The following is an 18,521-nucleotide window of genomic DNA, read 5'->3' as shown; positions in this document are numbered from 1 at the left end:
GGGCAGACACACTCAGGAGCAGCTTACATTCTTTTGTTTACACTCTCTTACAAGACCTTTGTTGAGGTGGATCAACACAATTGTCCCCTGCAGATTCCTCAGGCAATGGCCACATTTACAAATGAAAGGATGCTAATTGGAGCCATCAGAGTTGTCAGTTTGGACTAAAGGTACCTTCACACTAAACGATTTACCAACGATCACGACCAGCGATACGACCTGGTCGTGATCGTTGGTAAGTCGTTGTGTGGTCGCTGGGGAGCTGTCACACAGACAGCTCTCCAGCGACCAACGATGCCGAAGTCCCCAGGTAACCAGGGTAAACATCGGGTTACTAAGCGCAGGGCCGCGCTTAGTAACCCGATGTTTACCCTGGTTACCAGTGTAAATGTAAAAAAAAACAAAACAGTACATACTTACATTTCGGTGTCTGTCACACATCCCTCGCCGTCTGCTTCCCGCACTGACTGTAAGTGCCTAATAAATTCATCATTCTGAACTATGAATTGTGTTATCAGAAGACCACTAAATGAGAACCATCTAAATTCATCAGTTTTTATACATCTGAATGTAATCTTACCAATATATGATTGATTATGAAAAACACAAATATTTTGCATATTTTGCATTCCTTGCGCCCTTACAGTAAAATATATTGCTATTGATGCACACTATAATATGTGTGAAATGGTCAAAATGTAAATCAAAAATTGTAGGATTTTGGAAGGTTTTTTTTCAATTACAGATCATGTATTAAATTATTCACATTGAAGCCACTCTGATCAATCAACATGGAAGAGTTTTTGGCCATGCAACCTTGATTTTTCAGGTAAATTGTATTAGATGGACCTGACAATATATCAGAACCTCTAAGGGCATGTTCACACGATGAGTGTTTGATGAGTTTTCTGACCTCAGCATTTGTAAAGGTACCTTCACACGAAACGATATCGCTAGCGATCCGTGACGTTGCAGCGTCCTGGCTAGCGATATCGTTTCGTTTGACACGCAGCAGCGATCAGGATCCTGCTGTGATGTCGCTGGTCGCTGAATAAAGTCCAGAACTTTATTTGGTCATCCGATCGCCGTGTATCGTTGCGTTTGAAAGCAAAAGCAACGATACCAGCGATATTTTACACTGGTAACCAGGGTAAACATCGGGTTGCTAAGCGCAGGGCCGCGCTTAGTAACCCGATGTTTACCCTGGTTACCAGCGTAAAAGTAAAAAAAACAAACAGCACATACTCACCTGCGCGTCCCCTGCCGTCTGCTTCCTGACACTTACTGAGCGCCGGCCCTAAAGTGAAAGTGAAAGCACAGCGGTGACGTCACCACTGTGCTGTTAGGTCCGGAGCTCAGTCAGTGTCAGGAAGCAGACGCTGGGGGACGCGCAGGTGAGCATGTACTGTTTGTTTTTTTTACTTTTACGCTGGTAACCAGGGTAAACATCGGGTTACTAAGCGCGGCCCTGCGCTTAGCAACCCGATGTTTACCCTGGTTACCCGGGGACCTCGGCATCGTTGGTCGCTGGAGAGCGGTCTGTGTGACAGCTCCCCAGCGATCAAACAGCGACGCTGCAGCGATCGGCATCGTTGTCGCTATCGCTGCAGCGTCGCTTCGTGTGAAGGTACCTTAAGGCAAAACTAGAATTGGCACAACTTCTGCATTTTTCAGCCACTTCTGGTTTTGGCTTACAAATTCTGATGTTCAAATACTGAACATGTGAACGTTATCTAAGAGTGTGGAGTTAATGGCCTTTGGTAAAAGTGTTTCCCCCGTCATGAATGGTGTGAGAAAGACAGAAATACATAGATGGCAATTTCAATTATTTTACTCACTGAGAGGCCACAAATTTGATGTGCGGTAACACAGACTCACAGGAGGCACCTAGCTTAATGGTTTCAACAATCTTACAGGAAACATCTTATTATCTTGAGAGGTAAATATTATAACAACAAAAGTGAGCTTGCACTTGTCAGTAGGGTTGAACGACTTTTATTTTTATAGGATCGGGTCGGGTTTCACGAAACCCGACTTTCTCAAAAGTCGGGTCGAGTGAAATCGGCCGATCCTATAAAAAAGTCGGGGTCGGGGTCGGCCGAAACACGAAACCCAATGCAGTGCAATGGGATACTATGGTTCCCAGGGTCTGAAGGAGAGGAAACTCTCCTTCAGGCCCTGGGATCCATATTAATGTGTAAAATAAAGAATTAAAATAAAAAATATTGATATACTCACCTCTCCGACGCAGCCTGGACCTTACCGCTGGTAACTGGCAGCCTTCTTTGCTTAAAATGAGTGCGTTCAGGGCCTTAGATGACGTCACGGCTTGTGATTGGTCGCGTGGCGGTCACATGGGCAGCCGCGACCAATCACAAAGCCGTGACGTCATCTAAGGCCCTGAACGCGCTCATTCTTAGGAAGGAAGGCTGCCGGAAAGAAGCCGAGGGTGAGTATATTCCTATTAGGTATATACTCACCCTCGGACGCGCCCTGCTTCTTTCCGGCAGCCTTCCTTCTTAAGAATGAGTGCGTTCAGGGCCTTAGATGACGTCACGGCTTGTGATTGGTCGCGGCCGCCCATGTGACCGCCACGCGACCAATCACAAGCCGTGACGTCATCTAAGGCCCTGAACGCGCTCATTTTAAGCAAAGAAGGCTGCCGGTTACCAGCGGTAAGGTCCAGGCTGCGTCGGAGAGGTGAGTATATCAATATTTTTTATTTTAATTCTTTATTTTACACTTAAATGTGGATTCCGATACCGATTTCCGATATCGCAAACATATCAGAACTCGGTATCGGAATTCCGATACCAGATTCAGAAGATCGCCGACCTCATGGCCGACCCCACACAGGGGTCGGGTCAGGTTTCATGAAACCCGACTTTGCCAAAAGCCGGCGACTTCTGAAAATGGCCGACCCGTTTCGCTCAACCCTACTTGTCAGGCCTTACTTGCACTTGTAACAATTTACATCTCATTCATTACTCTGGAAAAGTCTGTTTTGCAATATTCTGCAGGCAAACCTTCTTCAGTAACATGTTCATATTCTCTATCTTCCTATGAAGCAACTATGCCGTGCAACATCTATTCTCTGATAATTTGCACTCTCATCCAGGCTACTCAATCAAGTACCACGCAGCTGTCCCTCACACACTGACACCAGTCTCCAGCCATCTCTGATGTGGAAATCCTCTTCACACTCAGCCACCAATCAGACTAATTTTATTTATTTTATTTGCTTATATTGCGCCATTAATTTCCACAATGTTTTACAGATATTATCATGACTGTCATCACAAACTAATTCAGTAAGTTTTATCTGGTTATCCTCAAAGTCAAGAATAAGTCTCCATGTTTCCCTCTGTGATGGATCTCCTCATCCTTTCATGGACCAGTCTCCTTCACTTGGAACAGACATAGCCAGCAGTATAAGCTGGAGCTACCTGCTTTCCTCCTATGCATCACTCTCTATAGCCATAGTGCAGCACAACATACATAACATTGACACTCTGCTGCTGGTCTTTACAGTTTATACATTTGTAAGTAGTCTGTCCGCCCCATAAAATAAACAAATTATTACAAGTAGCTGCAGCAATGGTATTTGCGTTTGACAACGTTCAAGGTGAGATCTTCATTTACAAATATCTAACATATAAATTTTGCATGGTGCCTGTCAGTCTGTCTGTTTTCTCTCCCAGTAAAAAAAAGTTTATCTGTATTCTGTTTAATCGTAGAGTTCTTTATGTAGGATGGCTTTCTGTCACTCAGTAATTGCTAATTACGGAGGACGGTTGTATAATAAATAGTCAGCATACCAGTCAACTAATTTCTTTGCAAAAGTACGAATGCTACGGGATTATTTGTACAGCCAACAGCCATCAAGACTGTAATATTGTAGCTTTATAAAAATTCCTTGTAACAATTCTAAAATTTATTAGTGTATTAGCATTACAAGTAACAACACATAATATATAGTTACACCACAGCATAATCTTCTACCTAATAACAGAAATCATAGACATGTCTTGTACAAAATATCATACAAACAGTACTGACATATTAGTACATGATAGCAAATTAACTTGATTTTTGTAGTCTGTCTCTTATTAATTATATGATAATCTGTTCGGTTTTAAGAGTGGGAGGAGAAATGTTTATAGGAGAACCCACAAGTTCAAGTTGCTGTCATTGTACAGTGTATTATGTACTAAAACCCTTTGAGTATTTACCCAAAAATCCACAAGTTGCACATTTGAGTTCCACATTGAAGATCCACTCATAGTTTTAGCGATATGAAAAAAGATCTTTGCAAAACTCATTCATCTGAATGGGAAAGTTTCAGGTATACAATCTGCTGCCTGTGAATTCATCATTTAACTATAGCCAATGCACTCAGCTATAGTCAGTACATTGTACAACGATCAGGCATCCAGAAATTGGATATATTATGAATATCTAATAACCTGTTTTAACCCAAAGCATTGTCAGGCTTGTGTAATAACTAGGGATGGGTGAACCCGAATGGTAAAATTTAGGGTCTGTACTGAATACCTAGTGTTCCTGCACGGACCTCAAACATGGACTTATTCTTGAAGTCCATATTACTGTTTGGGTTCAGCAGTCTGAACATCCAGTGTTTCCCAAGTTGACATCTGTGTGACTGCATGAGGAAAACCTGCTCTGATCGGCGGTAAGTTGATGACCACCAGTCAGAGCGCTCCGGTACCCACGCTATCATACAGATGACAGCATGAGAGCCAGCAGCTGTGACTAGTGGTAAAAACTACTTGAGTACTACTCTCATCATCATATGCTCAGTCTCGCTGATATCAGCAAGAATATCTTGCATAATGGATGGATGGCATAACGCGACCACTCACCTGTGAATCCAGGAGACACTTGTCACGGGTTTACCATGACAGAGAGAAGCCAGAACACCACAGCATCTGATTTCTCCTACTTCTGCACTGATTAGAAGCACTTCACCTTCATATTAAACGGTTCAAGTTTCTTTTAGCAGTGTAGGGGTTAATCTGCTTAGTTGAGAGCTCCTGGAAGTCTTTGGGCTCTCAGCTGTGCACTGTTAGCCACTCCCATCATCTATATAATCTGGGCCCTGGCTAGCACTCATTGTCAGAGTAGCTTTTGCTGCATGGCTATAGGTTGTTGGTTGCTATTATTGAAAAAGGCATTTGGTGGATTTATCTGTGACTGTTGCTTGGTTTTGAGTGTGTAATAATTTCCTTTCTTCTCCTTCTTCAGTTTAACTCCATCCTCCACTCCCTGGTGTATTCCTCTGTTGTATTTGTAAGTATTTTTGTATGTTTGGTATTTTTCATTACCTTGTTAGTCTGGTTGTTGTATTATGGTACACTTCATCTCTGCTCTTCCCTGGGTGGGGGAAGGGTACAGAAAGGGCAGACTCAAGAGCTAAGGCAAGGTACGGGGCCTCAGCATCTTCACCATCTAAGAAGTAATCTGGGGAACAGGGCAAGCTAGGCCACCCCTAGCATTAGGGACAGGAAAGGAGTCGCTGGTCCCGAGACACCCAGCAACAGAGTCGTGACAACACTGAACTAAGCTTGAGAAAGCAGCTTCAGTGACCTGCAGTGATGTAATTGAGATTACCGCCGGTCACAGGCTGCAGTTCACAGGCTCACCTCAGTGTCTGCTGGATTCGCGGCTGAGCGATGGCATCATGTAGCTGAGTTGGCAGTTTGGATCTTCGTGGGAAGAATAGATTATTGTCAGACAGGTGAGGAATATGGTGGGTTTTTTATTTTTAATTTTAGTAAATAAATGGGTAAAAGAGGTCGGGGTGTTTTATTTCAAATAACGGACTTTATTCTTGCTGTGTCTTTATTACAATATGATTATGGTGTTAGAAATGGGAGCATCTTATAGACGCCTCTCCATTACTAACCCCTGGGCTTGATGTAAGTGGCCATAAAACAGCTGATATCAACCCCAATCCATTAACCTATATTGCCACTGCACCAAGGCAAGTGGGAAGAGTAGAGGCTAAGCACCAGAATTGGTGCATTTTATGAATGTGCCATTCCTGGGGCAGCTGAGAGCTGATGTTTTTAGTTTGGAAGGGGACTCTTTCCTAGGCTACTAATATCAGCCCGCAGCTGTCTGCTTAGCCTTTACTGGGTATTGAATATAGAGGAGACCATACATCATTTTTTGTGGGTTCTACCCTATAATAACCAGAAAAGGCTAAACAAACAGCTGTGATCTAAAATTAATAGTTTGGGAGCCTTTATTGATATTGGCCCAATCCGAAAATATTAACATCAGCCCCCAGCGGTTGGCTTTCCCTCAGCTAGTTATGAAAATTATGGGGGAACCACACCATTTTTTTTCACTTTTTGTTTTTATTTAACAAATACATTGTACATTAAAAAATGCACTTATTGACTGCACTATATGACACTGACATGTTTATTTTAATGCACAGGAGCCAGCTGATGAGAGTACTATTTTCATCAGCATTGCCTGCTCTCACTCCTATTACCGAGAGCAGGTATACTCTGATGAGCACAGTAGTACTCTCATCAGCCTACACCTGACTGGCGATAAACATTTTTACTGCGGGTCAAAGCTGCTGGGCTGGCTCACATGCTGCTATCTGTTTTACAGTGTGGGAACCACAGCGCTGTGACCGGCAGTAATGTGCAATGTTACATCTGGTCAGAGACGCTGTTTCCCATGCTGTCACCTGGATGACAGCATGGGTAATTCTAATAATGTTCGGGCCCCCCATTCACTTCAATGGGATCTGGCTCCAGGTTCGGGTACCATTCTGGTACCCAAACAAAACTTTTTTTAAAAGTTCTGCAGAAGCAGATGGAACCGAACATCCATGTGCTCGCCCATGAGTAGCAATAACTTTGAAATTATTTAAAATAAATAAGGCTACATTAAGGCTCAAACTGTCCCAACAGGGAACCACCCTGGTGGGTCCCTGATGCCGACCATTTATCTCTTCTCAGCATACTACACTTAAGCTGGATGAACAACCAAAGGAAAAAGAAGCAGCATAAAGTCCAGATAAATATGTAAACAAACTTTATTAACAATTTATTACAGGTTTAAAATGAGCAGAGGGAAGTGGTCCCCGTGCTGTACTCAGCACGCACCTACAGAAACAGGGGGTATGTGCCTGTAGTATATATATGCCCACATTATAGCCAAGGCTAGTATAGCAGAAAATTAAGGTGACTGTGCATAGGATTCAAAGAAGCCTGCATTGGACACACAGGTCCATAAGATTAGCTGACAAGCATATTTCATGCTAAGTGTATAATACTATACATACCAGGTAATGTGGAAACAAGTCACGGCGTGAATTGGCACTTCACCCCTGTATCCCCCGACGCACGTTTCGGCTATCGCCTTTCTCAAGGGGTGCATAAGCATAGCGCTGGGTTCAATAAATAGTAAAAGACAGCACACACTGATGGATGTGTGCAGTGGGCTAGCCAATGACCACACAGCGCCCAATCAACCTGCACCCAGCACACCTGAGCGCCGCTCCTAATGGAACACATGGGGCCCCATGCTTCACACAGGAGACAGCGCCATGTGATCGGGAACAGGGAGAGCGGCCATGTGATCATATTGAGACCGCATAGCGCTGATCGAGCCAAACAGGCAGATGAAAGTAAATGAATATCTGGCACTGCGGCCGCATTCACAGGGCCTGACATGCGCAGATCAGACATAAACTACGGATGGCTGTGTGGACACACTACATCTGCGCCTGCGCCTGAAGCCGCAGTATACATCTTAATTCAGTGCAGTAGCCATATTACCAGGATCAGACATGCGCAGAACGTCCCTGTGATCGTTTTTTTAGGAGAATTGCTATATCCATGTGCGGCCATAATGAACATATAACAAACATAAATATACTGAAAAAATTACGGACAGGTAGCCCTGTAAACTATAGTGCCGAACATATGTAACCGATAACAACAGGATATATGTGATTTTTTAATGTAGCAGCCCCTTAAATCAGGGGAAATGAATCCACACTCGACATAGCCCACAATTAAAATTAACTATATAAATACACACAAGAGCATAATACATCAAAACATGATATAAAGACCAAAAAATGCAAAAAAATATATATATATACCACCATAAGGGCACGTTCACACAGGACTTCTCCGCCGCCCTTCCCTGCCGCTGCAAAAAAAAAAAAAAAAGCAGCAAAAATCTGCAGCAAAAAAGTCCCGTGTGAACGCACCCCAAGAGGTAGCAGAAAATACACTCCACCAGTTATGTATATATAGATTAGGCGCTGTGTGGTCATTGGCTAGCCCACTGCACACATCCATCAGTGTGTGCTGTCTTTTACTATTTATTGAACCCAGCGCTATGCTTATGCACCCCTTGAGAAAGGCGATAGCCGAAACGTGCGTCGGGGGATACAGGGGTGAAGTGCCAATTCACGCCGTGACTTGTTTCCACATTACCTGGTATGTATAGTATTATACACTTAGCATGAAATATGCTTGTCAGCTAATCTTATGGACCTGTGTGTCCAATGCAGGCTTCTTTGAATCCTATGCACAGTCACCTTAATTTTCTGCTATACTAGCCTTGGCTATAATGTGGGCATATATATACTACAGGCACATACCCCCTGTTTCTGTAGGTGCGTGCTGAGTACAGCACGGGGACCACTTCCCTCTGCTCATTTTAAACCTGTAATAAATTGTTAATAAAGTTTGTTTACATATTTATCTGGACTTTATGCTGCTTCTTTTTCCTTTGGTTGTTGATTAATTTAGGCAGTGGTCCTATATGTTCCTGCCCTTGGTCCCAGTTTTTCTGTACTGAATATACCCTATCTGGGTTTAAATACTATGTTGGTGACCTTATATTGTTCCACCTTAGTGTGTCACTTAAGCTGGATGACAGATTTAAGCTCCCCCTCCTTGTCTATCAAAAGACAGGAGAAAATGCTCTGCAGGTGCTGATCTTCCACACTGAATGTCGGCTTTTGCACTGACTATTATGCAGTCAGCTTGTAGAGTATGGTCAAGTAAAAAAGGCAGCACACTGCAGCGCTAAGACATGCAAACATGAAACATGAAAACTGAACTGCAATACTGCACTAGAAATATGAAAAATGAGAGCGTTTAGCGCATAAAAATGGCCAATTTTATGTGTACCTGATAGCCCCTTTACGGCATCTCTCGTATATCAGGTCCTACGCTTGCCTACCTCGCTGAGAATAAACGTCTCCATGTGAATGGGTACCTGTGAAAACCTCTTTCTAGACTCATATTCTCTCTCTCTGCGGAGGGGTACTGGACCTACTGCGATTAAAACACCTGGGCTAGGAGGCGGAGTGCTCAGTCAGAAGGCTAAATAATATATTTGAAAAAACTGACCGTCACATCCATACATAGACTAAGTGTGAACAGGTGCTGAACCTAGAGTAACCAACTCATATACAGTCAAGTAAAAAAGGCAGCACACTGCAGCGCTAAGACATGCAAACATGAAACATGAAAACTGAACTGCAATACTGCACTAGAAATATGAAAAATGAGAGCGTTTAGCGCATAAAAATGGCCAATTTTATGTGTACCTGATAGCCCCTTTACGGCATCTCTCGTATATCAGGTCCTACGCTTGCCTACCTCGCTGAGAATAAACGTCTCCATGTGAATGGGTACCTGTGAAAACCTCTTTCTAGACTCATATTCTCTCTCTCTGCGGAGGGGTACTGGACCTACTGCGATTAAAACACCTGGGCTAGGAGGCGGAGTGCTCAGTCAGAAGGCTAAATAATATATTTGAAAAAACTGACCGTCACATCCATACATAGACTAAGTGTGAACAGGTGCTGAACCTAGAGTAACCAACTCATATACAGTCAAGTAAAAAAGGCAGCACACTGCAGCGCTAAGACATGCAAACATGAAACATGAAAACTGAACTGCAATACTGCACTAGAAATATGAAAAATGAGAGCGTTTAGCGCATAAAAATGGCCAATTTTATGTGTACCTGATAGCCCCTTTACGGCATCTCTCGTATATCAGGTCCTACGCTTGCCTACCTCGCTGAGAATAAACGTCTCCATGTGAATGGGTACCTGTGAAAACCTCTTTCTAGACTCATATTCTCTCTCTCTGCGGAGGGGTACTGGACCTACTGCGATTAAAACACCTGGGCTAGGAGGCGGAGTGCTCAGTCAGAAGGCTAAATAATATATTTGAAAAAACTGACCGTCACATCCATACATAGACTAAGTGTGAACAGGTGCTGAACCTAGAGTAACCAACTCATATACAGTCAAGTAAAAAAGGCAGCACACTGCAGCGCTAAGACATGCAAACATGAAACATGAAAACTGAACTGCAATACTGCACTAGAAATATGAAAAATGAGAGCGTTTAGCGCATAAAAATGGCCAATTTTATGTGTACCTGATAGCCCCTTTACGGCATCTCTCGTATATCAGGTCCTACGCTTGCCTACCTCGCTGAGAATAAACGTCTCCATGTGAATGGGTACCTGTGAAAACCTCTTTCTAGACTCATATTCTCTCTCTCTGCGGAGGGGTACTGGACCTACTGCGATTAAAACACCTGGGCTAGGAGGCGGAGTGCTCAGTCAGAAGGCTAAATAATATATTTGAAAAAACTGACCGTCACATCCATACATAGACTAAGTGTGAACAGGTGCTGAACCTAGAGTAACCAACTCATATACAGTCAAGTAAAAAAGGCAGCACACTGCAGCGCTAAGACATGCAAACATGAAACATGAAAACTGAACTGCAATACTGCACTAGAAATATGAAAAATGAGAGCGTTTAGCGCATAAAAATGGCCAATTTTATGTGTACCTGATAGCCCCTTTACGGCATCTCTCGTATATCAGGTCCTACGCTTGCCTACCTCGCTGAGAATAAACGTCTCCATGTGAATGGGTACCTGTGAAAACCTCTTTCTAGACTCATATTCTCTCTCTCTGCGGAGGGGTACTGGACCTACTGCGATTAAAACACCTGGGCTAGGAGGCGGAGTGCTCAGTCAGAAGGCTAAATAATATATTTGAAAAAACTGACCGTCACATCCATACATAGACTAAGTGTGAACAGGTGCTGAACCTAGAGTAACCAACTCATATACAGTCAAGTAAAAAAGGCAGCACACTGCAGCGCTAAGACATGCAAACATGAAACATGAAAACTGAACTGCAATACTGCACTAGAAATATGAAAAATGAGAGCGTTTAGCGCATAAAAATGGCCAATTTTATGTGTACCTGATAGCCCCTTTACGGCATCTCTCGTATATCAGGTCCTACGCTTGCCTACCTCGCTGAGAATAAACGTCTCCATGTGAATGGGTACCTGTGAAAACCTCTTTCTAGACTCATATTCTCTCTCTCTGCGGAGGGGTACTGGACCTACTGCGATTAAAACACCTGGGCTAGGAGGCGGAGTGCTCAGTCAGAAGGCTAAATAATATATTTGAAAAAACTGACCGTCACATCCATACATAGACTAAGTGTGAACAGGTGCTGAACCTAGAGTAACCAACTCATATACAGTCAAGTAAAAAAGGCAGCACACTGCAGCGCTAAGACATGCAAACATGAAACATGAAAACTGAACTGCAATACTGCACTAGAAATATGAAAAATGAGAGCGTTTAGCGCATAAAAATGGCCAATTTTATGTGTACCTGATAGCCCCTTTACGGCATCTCTCGTATATCAGGTCCTACGCTTGCCTACCTCGCTGAGAATAAACGTCTCCATGTGAATGGGTACCTGTGAAAACCTCTTTCTAGACTCATATTCTCTCTCTCTGCGGAGGGGTACTGGACCTACTGCGATTAAAACACCTGGGCTAGGAGGCGGAGTGCTCAGTCAGAAGGCTAAATAATATATTTGAAAAAACTGACCGTCACATCCATACATAGACTAAGTGTGAACAGGTGCTGAACCTAGAGTAACCAACTCATATACAGTCAAGTAAAAAAGGCAGCACACTGCAGCGCTAAGACATGCAAACATGAAACATGAAAACTGAACTGCAATACTGCACTAGAAATATGAAAAATGAGAGCGTTTAGCGCATAAAAATGGCCAATTTTATGTGTACCTGATAGCCCCTTTACGGCATCTCTCGTATATCAGGTCCTACGCTTGCCTACCTCGCTGAGAATAAACGTCTCCATGTGAATGGGTACCTGTGAAAACCTCTTTCTAGACTCATATTCTCTCTCTCTGCGGAGGGGTACTGGACCTACTGCGATTAAAACACCTGGGCTAGGAGGCGGAGTGCTCAGTCAGAAGGCTAAATAATATATTTGAAAAAACTGACCGTCACATCCATACATAGACTAAGTGTGAACAGGTGCTGAACCTAGAGTAACCAACTCATATACAGTCAAGTAAAAAAGGCAGCACACTGCAGCGCTAAGACATGCAAACATGAAACATGAAAACTGAACTGCAATACTGCACTAGAAATATGAAAAATGAGAGCGTTTAGCGCATAAAAATGGCCAATTTTATGTGTACCTGATAGCCCCTTTACGGCATCTCTCGTATATCAGGTCCTACGCTTGCCTACCTCGCTGAGAATAAACGTCTCCATGTGAATGGGTACCTGTGAAAACCTCTTTCTAGACTCATATTCTCTCTCTCTGCGGAGGGGTACTGGACCTACTGCGATTAAAACACCTGGGCTAGGAGGCGGAGTGCTCAGTCAGAAGGCTAAATAATATATTTGAAAAAACTGACCGTCACATCCATACATAGACTAAGTGTGAACAGGTGCTGAACCTAGAGTAACCAACTCATATACAGTCAAGTAAAAAAGGCAGCACACTGCAGCGCTAAGACATGCAAACATGAAACATGAAAACTGAACTGCAATACTGCACTAGAAATATGAAAAATGAGAGCGTTTAGCGCATAAAAATGGCCAATTTTATGTGTACCTGATAGCCCCTTTACGGCATCTCTCGTATATCAGGTCCTACGCTTGCCTACCTCGCTGAGAATAAACGTCTCCATGTGAATGGGTACCTGTGAAAACCTCTTTCTAGACTCATATTCTCTCTCTCTGCGGAGGGGTACTGGACCTACTGCGATTAAAACACCTGGGCTAGGAGGCGGAGTGCTCAGTCAGAAGGCTTGTAGCTTGTAGAGTATGAGCAGGCTCAGACTGGCACATCAGAGAACCATGGATTCTTGGATGGGTCCCTTCCCTAAGGGTGTCTCCTTTATAAGAAGTTAACTGCAGGTACCACGTCCCTTACACATCTGAATTGGCAAAGTAGGTCTCAGCTTCCCTATACATGGGTTTCACATCCTGCAGTTTCCCTAATGATTATTTGCGTTAGCTTATTGTGCTCTACAGGAAGGTAGAATGATCTATCCTAATCCTTTCTGAAGCTGAACTGCAAATTGCGACATATGGGGCTCAAGATGGGACATTATATGGGACCCAGGATGAGACACATTATTACAGGTATTGGCCCATTAAGGGGGACATTATTACCAGAAGAGGCCCAGGATGGGTGTCATTATTACAGGAAAGGGACCAGGAAGTGGGACATTATTATAGGAATGGACCCAGGATAGAAGATATTATTACAGGAAGGGGCCCTGGATTGAAGTCATAATTACAGAAAGAGGCCCAGGAAAGGGGACATACTGACAGGAAGGGGCAAAGATGGGTAACATAATTGCTGTATGGGGGTGAGGGTCAGGAACAAAGATAATTGCTTTATGTTGCCAAGTGGAGGGACATAATTAGGGTATAGGCACACGTTGTGAATTTGCCTGTGGAATTTTCTGCGCAGATTCTTCCTGTCTTGGCAGAAAACGCAAGTAAAAATATATGCGGATTTAATTTGTTTTTGATCCGTTTTTCAAGCATTTTTTATATGGATTTTCATGCGGATTTGTATGCGTTTTTGTAAGCTAAATAAAGATCTATTATTTAACAAAATAAAATTGTAATGTAATTTCTTTGTCCAACCTCTTCTTTTGCATACTCCATTGAAGACCATAATATCATCACATACCATGTTCACATACAATGTTTACACACACAAAACAAATATAAGTGAATATCTATAGATAGAAAAAATCTGCCTTAGGCCAGGGTCACACTTGCGAGAAACTCGCAAGAGTCTCTCAGCTCAATACCCAGCACTGCCGCTGACACTCGGACCGGAGCATTCAGCTGCATAGAAATACATGCAGCAGTGTATTTTGGTCCCGAGTGCCGGCAGCAGTGATGGATATTGAGGTGCGAGACTCGTGCTCTGGAAAAGTGCTATGGCTCCTTACCCCCTAAATGAAATCCAGCATCATCTGCTCTCCCAAATTCAAATGCCCCTCTCCCTTCTGAGCCCCAAACTGTGCCTACACCATATTTAGTGTATACATTCTTGGCGTTTCTGTAGCGATGAGAACCCGCTAAATTTATGGGTGCATATTTACAGAAGCACGAGCTGGGTAAAACTTACTCTGCACTACAACGTACTGAGCAATCCAATGTATGGGCACTACAATAGCAGATTTGCAATTTTTTCTCAGAAACATCCACTGCTGCTTGTTTCTGGAAAATACCAACTTCCAAAATGGAGTCACTTGAGTGGGTATTTTGCTTTTCTAGCACTTAGCAGCTCTGTACATGGAGTCTGCAAACAATTCTTGGAAAAAGTTCCGCAGAAATTATGTGACAAATGTTGGAGCCATTTGTATCAATTTCCCCTTCTGAAAATGTAAAATCTGGGACTACAACAAAATTTTTGTGGTAAAAAATGTAATTATTTTTTCTTCATTGCAGAATGGTATAAAATTCTGTGGCACACCGTGGTGCAATATGAGCAATGCACCCTTATATTAATTCATTGTGAGGTGTAGTTTGTAAAATGGGGCCACTTATGGGGGAGTTCTGCTGTTCTGGCACCTCAGGGACTCTCCCAATGGGCCACAGCACCCGCAAACCATAGCAGTAAAATCTAAGCTGAATTATGGTGTTCCTTCCCTTCTGAGTTTTGCACTGTGCCTCAAAAATAGTTCACAGTTACATGTATGGTATTGGCGTACTCTGGAAAAATTGCACAACACACTGACAGGTCCATTTTTCTTATTATCGCTTAAAAAAAATGCAAATGTGGGGCTAAAACAACATTTTAGAGGTAGAAATTTAATTATTCTCTCTTCACCGCCCAATGGTATAAAATTCTGTGAGGGACATGTGGTGTCAACATGATCACTGCACCCCTAGATTATTTCATTGAGAGGTGTAGCTTATAAAATGACATCACTTATGGGGGTTTTCTGCTATTCAGGCACCAGAGGGGCTCTGTCAATGTGACACTGCACCCTTAAACCATTCCAGCACTATCTGAACTCCAACATGGCACTTCTTCCCTTCTGAGCTTTGCACTGTGCCTCAAAAGTAGTTTTGACCACATATGGAATATCATTGTAATCAGGAGAAATTGCAAAACAAATTGTATGGTCCTTTTTGCTCCTGTTATCCTTGTGAAATTGAAAAATTTGGGGCAAAGCCAATATTTTTTCAGGGAAATTTTTTTTTTTTCATTTTCACAGTTCAACTTTACAAACTTCTGTGAAGCTCCTGGGGGTTTAAGGTACTCATCACACGTCTATATAAATTCATTAAGGGGTCTGGTTTACAAAATGGAGTCACTTATGTTTTTTTTATTGTTTAGGCACATTAGGGGCTCTCCAAACTCGACATGGAGTCCACTAATGATTTCATCCAATTTTGAAATAAAAATATCAAATTGCACTCCTTCCTTTCCTTTGCCCTGCCATGCACCCAAACAGTAGTTTCCCCCCACATATGGGGTGTCTGCATTCTCAGAAGAAATTGTGCATCCAATTTAATGGTGCAATTTTTTTCCTGTTACCCTTGTGCAAATAAAAAAAGATGAATAAAAAACATTTTGAGGTCCAAGTGACCAGGCAGCATCCCATGCCTGACCAGTCAAACTAGGTGACAGGTATTTAGCTCAATCAGCTGTGGGCATCTGGTGCATCAATATTGAGTGTCTAAATCTTGCAGATGTTCATCAACATCAGTGTTGGACCCATTGACATGTCTCTGTAGCAGAGCTGAGTTTCTTGGTGGAGGACTATCATGGGGGTAGGGTCCGATGGTGGCTGTAGGGGTACTGGAACTCCGAAAACTGATTCCATAATACAAGCCCTTTCCACACTTGAGGCTTCAGGTCCCAATGCAAGCAAAAACTCCTGGATTTGGGCTGCTGGTGACTGGGTTGATTCCAGACTGGCACTGGGTCCTTGCTTTGTCAATTCCTGTGGGTAAAGGTCAGCAGAGTTTTCATCATCCTCAATGATGTTCTGGGCATCCCAACAAACCAATTCCTTGATCAAATCCGACCAAGTATCGGAAGTCCGGTATTCAATCCACGAAGCTGGCACAGCTCCTGCAGTTGTTGTGGCTATACATCCACTCTGGTCCTCCTCCCAAGACCGAGTTGGTGGGGTTGGGTATGATGGTGTCAGAAACCTGCTGTGTATGCCTCACCTATGCTCTGTTGGGTCTGTCTGTATGCCTTCCTGGTTGTGGAGCTCTGCACCATGTCTGAGAACACCAGTCCCCTGCAGCCCCCCGGATCCACCAGGCTGAGTAGTATCCCACTGCTGCTACAATATGTAGGGACAAAGTGGGCACTCTCATCCGCTTTAGAAAGACTGCATGAACCAGGGCTCATACACTGAACCCCAGTGGCCTCTCCTCGTGGACAGAACACTGCTCAGACAAAACAGGTTCAGTGTCAAACAGTGTGGCAATAAATTACTGAATGACCAACACACATTAGCACGGATAAGCAAGGGATATTTTTTATTTTATTTTAGTTTTATTGCAGGAGAACGAGGGCTTCGGTGGAATAGGCGTTTGGTGAGTATAACTGTGTTTGTTATTTTTAGTTAAAAAAAGTAAAAGTGTGTTTAGTTTTATTTCTAATAAAGGACTTTATTCTTGCTGTTTGTTTATTTACCATACCACTATAGAATTAGTAATGAATAGGTGTATAATAGATGTCTCTCCAATACTAAGCCATGGGCTTGAGGAGCCAGTTAATGAATACTCCCATCTGCTGCTCCAGCTCTTGCTGTTAATAGCAGCAGCAAATGTCAGGTGATTGGAGCTGTAGTCCCATCAGCTGACATTAGTGACCGGTGGTAAACTTTATACCTCTGATTACAGCTGAGTGCTCACGCTGTCTTTTGACAGCGTGGGAGCCACGGCTCTCTGACGACAGGGATGTTTTTACCGCCAATGAGAAGCAGTGTTTGCTGTGCTGTCATGCACATGATAGCATGGCAAACACTTGGTGTTCGGGCAGCAGAGCCTGAACAGTAAGGCTGCCTTCACACTAGCAGTATTTGGTCAGTATTTTACATCGGTATTTGCAAGCCAAAACCAGGAGTGGGTGATAAATGCAGAAGTGGTGCATATGTTTCTATTATACATTTCCTCTAATTGTTCCACTCCTGGTTTTGGCTTACAAATACTGATGTAAAATACTGACCAAATACTGCTAGTGTGATGGCAGCCTAACATGGACTTCCTGGTGAAGTTCATGTTCGGTGTCCGTGCCCAAACAGTAGATGTTTGGTACGGATGCCAAACTTTACTGTTCAGGTTCACCCATCTCTATGGATCAGTGATCCCTCAGTGACCTGCTCCCTAGTTTGCATAATGATTATATGTACATACATAAAAGAAACCTTCTGTAGGCAGGAATAATACATGTTTTTGATGTTCTTGATAAAAAAGATATGCTATTTACCAAACCAATAGAAAATTAGTATTTTTTATATCGCTTTGATGACACACTGCAACAGTGAACTAATGAAAATTATTATCACTGGTAAATTGTGACATTTGCTTATCTCTGCCTGGATTGCACCAGTTGCACAACTGCTAGATAAAGATACGCTATTTACTAAACCATTAGAAAATTAGTATTTTTTTACATTTCCTTGCTGCCACACTGCAACTGCGGACTAATGAAAATTCTTGCAACTGGTAAATTGTGATGTTTGCCTGGATTGCACCAGTTGCACAACTGCTAGATAAAGATATGCTATTTATTAAACCAATAGAAAATTTGTATTTTTATATATCTCCTTGCTGACACACTGCAACAGCGAACTAATGAAAATTATTGCCACTGGTAAATTGTGACATTTGCTTATCTCTGCATGGATTGCACCAGTCGCACAACTGCTAGATAACAATACTCTATTTATTTAACCAATATAAATTTTTTCCATTTTTTAGATCGCCTTTATGAGACACATCAACAGCGGACTCAGGGAAATTACTGTTAAATAGTGATTTTTCCATAGCTCAGCAGGTTTTGCACCAGTTGCACAACTGCTAGATAAACTAGATCAACTGCTAGATAAATTTTAGCCATTTAAGCAATAGCTGAAGCATATTATTT

Source organism: Ranitomeya variabilis, chromosome 6, assembly GCF_051348905.1.
Source record: "Ranitomeya variabilis isolate aRanVar5 chromosome 6, aRanVar5.hap1, whole genome shotgun sequence".
In the NCBI taxonomy this organism is placed as follows: Eukaryota; Metazoa; Chordata; class Amphibia; order Anura; family Dendrobatidae; genus Ranitomeya; species Ranitomeya variabilis.
The sequence above is the reverse complement of the archived record's forward strand: the minus strand, read 5'-3'. Positions refer to the sequence as shown.